Here is a 6,344-nt window from a genome sequence, read left to right on the forward strand (position 1 = left end):
CTCTCTATAAAAATGACATTTAAGCAGAGAGCCCCAAACCGGCCATACTGCTCTCTGGGGTGATCACTGTTAGGGCCCAGGAACCACAAGTGCAAAGGCCAAAGACAGACCTGGGATTCTAAGGTCTGCAATTTAGCAGCTGTTGAGCTAGCAGGTGAGCCTCAGTTTTTTCTTCTGCAAAATGGGTATAATGATCCTTACCTCACAGGATTTGGGCAGATTTAAATGAAGTCCATGTGCTTAACATAGGTTCTGCTGGAGTAAGCCATTTTGTCAGTGGCAAAGGTTGTGACTACTGCTCCTACTGCTGCCACTGCTGGTGGCGTTGCCACCCCTGCCTCTGTGCCCTAAAACAATTCTACAGGGGAGTAGAGGCCGTGCAGATAAAGCTTGGTGATCATGGCACCAAGCTCCAGATTTTAACCTCCCTTAGTAGTAACTCAAACAGGGAACATTTCAGAGTCTCCTCTGATCTCAGCGAGGCATCAAGTATTGGAACTCAGTCTTAGATGAACGGCTCAGGCCCAGAGAGGGTCAGCAGCATCCACAACATAACACAGCAAAATCCCCCAGAAATGTGGGCAAGGTGGTGAGTGTGCCAAGGACATTCTCGGCAAAGGAAGGCAAGTTGTGCCCGAGAGAAATGCACAACAGGAGAGAATTGTTTTCTGCTCAAGGAACACGTGACTGCAAGGAAAGAGAGGCCACGTGCTCCTGGAATATTCAGGTGGCACCAGGGAAATCAGCCCATTAGCAGGGTTGTAATTAGCCTCCCTGACACAGATGTGCATCAGCCAAAGGGACTCGGGAAGGCCAAGTTATCTCTCCACCTGGAACCAGCTACAGGCATCTACCGGCCATGCCAGTTCCAGGGGGAAGGAGAGGCAGGTGGGGGCTCCAGGTGGCATCCGGGCCCAGGAGAGTGCGCCGACCTCCCTAGTACAAGGCTCAGAGAGGACAAGCGTGCTGGCCTTCAGCGGGTTGAGAGGCCATCCCCACAATGATAACAGTGAGGGCAGAATCCACGAGTGCCTTCCAGGTGCCGGCAATTGGTCCAAGTACCTACGTTCCCCATTTCTAATCCTTACTGGAAGCCTGAAAGGGCAGGTACTGTTATGCTACCCATTCAACAGATGAGGGAACAGGCCCAGAGAGGGAAAGTCGCTTGTAGGTGGCCACACAGCTGAGGATGAATTTGAATCCAAGACCACTTGATATTGGAAACTTATTTCAAATCTCGCAGGGTTCATAATTCAAGTGACTGGCAGCGTGAGAGAGAAAGTTTGCCTTAATAGTGCAAGAAACAAGCAGCTGTCCGTTTTGATCCTAAACCCTTGTCTCCTGAAGCATCGTGGAGAGAGAATGGAGACATCCATCCTGGAAGGAGTTGAGTTCCCTCTGTGGCCATGGCTGTGGGCTGGGAGGCGGGGTGGAGAGGGGCATGACCAGGCACAGGTTCAGTCACAGTGTCACTGTGCTGGGGGACCGCCCCCCCCCCACTTAACAGTGAGAATCCTACCGGGCCTCTAGTCTCTCTATATAAAAGGCTAATTGCAAATTGACCCCTCCACCAGGAGTTCAACCTGGAGTGTGACCAGGGGGCAGGGCCAGCCCACCCATGGCCCGAGGCCCCTCCCCATGGCTGGCCTGGCCCGATCAGCCCCGATTGGGGAGGGCTGACCTGACCCCACCCATGCATGAATTCGTGCACTGGGCCTCTAGTTACATATAAAGACTTGTCCAGCAGGTATTGGAAGATCAAACAGGCTAAAAGGGGGCACTGAGGACTCATGGAGGTGACTGCAGGAGCAGCTCCAATGCTTGGGGACGGGGGAGAGACAGGAAAGAGCTGGGATCCTCAGAACCTTCAATCCTGCAGGGGGGACCCCATGAGGCTAAGACCCAGATTCTGAGGAGCAGGTGCCTGCTGCTCGTGCTGGTGCCTCTCAGAGGGAGTCATGATGCTGATTCTGGGCGTTCAAAAAATACATTTCAGAAACTGGCACCAACTGCCGAGAGGGAACCTACAGGCAGGGGTGGAGGAAAGAGCTGTGGAGTGGGGTCTGCAGGAGCAGAAGCTGCCTGGAACAAGCCTGCAGCAATGCAGGAAGGCAGCTTGCAGAGTCCCAGCCCAACACACCGAACAGGGCAGAGCAGGGCACCTCTGAAGCTGGGGTCAGGAGCCTCATTACCAGCATTACCAGCCCAGTTGAGGTGTCTTCCCTTCTGAAGTTCTAGAATGCCACTATGTGCCAGGCACTGGGGCTAGGCCAGTAAATAAGACAAAATCCCTTTCCTTGCGGAAACTGCATTTTAGAGGTAGATTGGAGGAGGGGTGCTCAGACCATAAACAAGCAAACACACTCATAAGGTAGAGAATTTCAGAGCATGAAAATGCTCTGAAGCAAACAGCGACCAGTCAGTGTTTTCTAATCAGCAGGACGGAGTCCCCTCAGAGCTCACTGAACAGCTCATGATAGAACAACCACTAAGAGGAGGGCAGATTCCATGGTGAGGGTGGGGTGGTCATGGTCGCTATAAAAATAATCACCATGATCTGTTACTCTGTTACCAGACACTGTGCTGGGGGCTGTATGTGGATTATCCTGGTCTTATAACAAACTCATGGGTTGGTATTATTATACCCATTTTACAGGAGAGGAAGTGGAGGCTCAGTCAGATGTGGTGATTCCCCCCAGGGGAGGAGGTTGAATCAAAGGGACTGGGGACTGATCTCTGAGGAAAAGTCTGGGGCCTGGGTGTCAAAAGCCACCAGCAGTCCTAGAAACAGAACAGGACAGGTATACAGAGGGTCGAAGGTGGGGAGGGAGACGGTTACAGATCCCCCATGTCTTGGGGAGAGAAACATCCAGCTGGTAGATGAAAATGAAAGTGAGGAATTCAGGAGAGAGGGCAGGAGCTGGAATTCTCATAAATAAATGATTTTTGTGGCTGCGCAGGAAGAAAATAAATGTGGCGTCCCAGCAGGCCAAAAATATTAGCATTTAAATACAGGCTTACACAGGTGGGTAAAAAGGCAATTTCCTAGGAATTAAATCAGATGTTATCTTTCCTCTACGTCCTGGAAAAAATTGTGCTGCTCTAGTGTAGTCCTCAGGGAGGATTCGCCTTGGGGCTCCGGCATGGGGCTCTGCGTTCTTTCTCAGTGGGGCTCCCTGTCTCCTCTCCACTATAATTATGAGGAAATGATGCCCAAGAGGCAAGAGGAATTCATCAGCACTGTTGGCTGGGGGTGCTCAGACTCATCTGTGTGGAGGGCAGGGCACCTGATGTTGGGGTCTCGATGCCCTCTGCACGCAACTGTGCCAGCGCGTCTGCAGGGTCAGCTGGGGGCTGGAAGGACCAGTGCCATAGCTGGTTTTGCTACAGAACTGGTGGGTGGGTTGGGGGCGCACCTGCAGGTGCTTCCAGAGAAAAAATGGCAAGAGACCGAGTTGGTCCTTGAAGCCACCTCTTCTCCATCGTCGCTTCCCCCGCCCCCCACCATGTGTCCTGCCCCATGCTGTCTTCTCCTGCCCCATTGCACAGCATGCACAGAACTGGCCTTGGTTCTGGAGCCCACGGGGCCCCCTTTATTGTGTAATCATGGAACAAGAAGAACCAGTTTAAACTGGACACCAAAGGCCATACGTAGGCTGCTGGCTGACCAACAGAAAGCCCTGCAAGACAGACTCGTTTATGTCTCATGGCTGCTTCCCCCTCTTCCTCCCAGAGTCACTGAAGGCAGGACACAGCCCCGCAAAGAACAGAGATTAGGGCTGCAGTCCTGATTCCTAGATTCAATGGACTCTGGATGCCTTTTGTTTTTTTCTTCCTCGTACTTGCCCATCAAAATATACCTGTCCTGGGTCCTGGGTCCTCAGGGCTCTGCTCTCTGCAAATGGCCCAGCTGGCTTCTCCCGCGTTCTCTAGCTCAACAAACCACACCACGAGCCGCCCAGGACACCCTCGTCACAACACTGGGAGTCATTCTTGCCTCCTTCCTCATCCCCTTCCCCTCTGTGTTAGTTTCCTGTGGCGGCTGTAACACATTCCCTCAAACTGGGTGGCTTAAAGATCAAAATGTCGGTCTCTCACAGTCTGGAGACCAGAAGTCTGAGATCCAAGTATTGATAGAGTTGGGTCCTCCCAGAGGCTCGTGGGAGAATGCGTCCCACGCCTCTCTCCTAGCTCCCATGGTCGCCGGCATCCCTTGGCTTGTGACACATCGGCCCAACCTCTGCCTGAATCTTCATGTGGTCTTCTTCCTGAGTCTGTCTCTGCCTCCGCTTCTTACAAGGACAACAGTGTTTGGAACAGGCCCACTCCAATCCAGCACGACCTCAGCTTAATTTTATCTAATTACTTCTGCAAAGACCCTATTTCCAAGTCAGGTCACATTCTGTGGTCTTGGTGGGCATGAACTTTGGGGAGCAACTACTCACCCACGTTTCCCCTCTATCCAAGCCAATCCAGCTCCTGTCACTTCTACTTCCTTACTGTGTCTCAGATCGACCCATTTCTCTCAGTAAACCTGCCTGTCACCCTCTCAAAATAATGCCCACGCTGCTTGGCAGAGCTTGTGAGGCCCTTTGTGATACCACCCCAGTTTCTCTCTCCCAGCTCATCTCACATAGGATGCACAATCGTGTTGATTCGCACGTAAGTGGAGACTCCTTTGTGTGTCTGTCTGTTTAAAGTTGCCTCTCCCCCAGGATAGAAGGTACCCAAGAGAGCACGACTAGGAGAGCTTGTCTTTTGTTCACGCTTCCCTCCCCAGGCCTGACACGCGCAGAACAGTGAATGAACTCCCTCCCCGCCAGGTCCCAGCGCAGTGCCCGCTGTGTTGGTTGACAACCTTGATGAAGGGACAAAAGGCCTCTGACCCTGGAGGGATGCTGAGCCACAGAGGAAGGGAGACCAAGGTTTTGGCGCCCATGGATTTGAACCACTCATTAGGTGAGGGCACATAAACCAGTTATTCCAACTCCCCGAGCCTCTGTCTCCTTATCTCTAAAATGATAATAAGACCACGCCGCTATCACAACCGATGCCGGCATTCAGCAGGCAGGTGACCAGCTGTCCTGGTTCCCCAGGCCTGGGGGCATTCCGGAACACTCAGTGCTAACACCAGAGCTACGCCCGGTCGCTCTCGGGGACAGCACGGACACAGCCCCCCACGGACCAGCTGCCTCGCCAACAATGATGATGAGAGTGGAGAGCCTGCATTTTTAACCTACATTCTACACTGCCTTCAGATTCTGGGCCACTTGCATTTAATATTTTCCTAGGTATACTTTCACAAATGACCCCAAATCCTTTGTGGCGCCAGGCGGGTGTCAGAAATAGTAAAGGAGTCATTAGTCACGGGAGTTCAGTCCCTTTTGCTTCTGTGTTTCCTTCTCTCCCACCAGCCAGGGTCTTGTCTCCCCAACATCTGGTCAAGGGGGGGCCTGACCCGGATGTTCACAGCCAGGCCAGACTGACCCGTCCCCTCCATCTTTAAGGCCACCCACCACGAAAAGGGGGAGAATGGTCACATGACCGTGGACAAACCACAGGCAGCTCTGGGTCTGAGTCAGAACAATCGTTCTCGAAATCCAGCCAGAGACAGTGATGGGGGGAACTTGGAGAGGAAGCGCTTACCAGTGAAGTAAGAGTCCCTTTAAATATTTATCCTCATCCTGGCAATGACATCAGTGCCCAAGGAGTGGGTAGAATCTGGGGCGGCTGATGGACAGGCGGGAGGCAGTGGGATGTTTGCATCGGGTCCGTAGTGGGTGCTGAACAGGGGCTCCAGCGCCTTCAATGGCGAAACCAACTCAACTCTTAGGGAACATTCAAGCCCAGTGCCAAGCTGGCTTGTTCCAGGAGGAATGAGAGGCAGTAGGCCTGCGGGAGGGGACCCTGGGGCTTTGGGGGTAGGTTGTGCCATTTTCTCCATCTAAGCTTGCTTATGACAGGAATGGCACAGACACCCCCTGCCCTCTCCCCTCCCCAGGGGATCTTTCTGCTCCAGGGTGGCAATACCTTCTACTTCTGCGTCACCCTAACATCCCCGTGAGCGAAGCAGTTGTCGAGGAGACCCCATCACCTGTCCAAGCCTCAGTTTCCTCGTCTGTGATATGGTTGTCAAATAGCTTCCAGGTGAGGCCTGCCCGTGTGAGGCTTAAATGAAATAATACATGAGAACTTGGACCCTAAATTGCAAATGGCATGCTCGCGCTGGGCGGTCCATTGGTTAAGAGGCAGTGCCATGTGGTGGCTTAAAGCCTGGTTCCTACACCTCCTAGCGATGTGACTTTAGACAAAGCAAACCTCCTGAGCCTCAGTTCCCCATTGAT

This window comes from Myotis lucifugus, unplaced genomic scaffold (assembly GCF_000147115.1).
Source record: "Myotis lucifugus unplaced genomic scaffold, Myoluc2.0 scaffold_333, whole genome shotgun sequence".
Lineage (NCBI taxonomy): Eukaryota > Metazoa > Chordata > Mammalia > Chiroptera > Vespertilionidae > Myotis > Myotis lucifugus.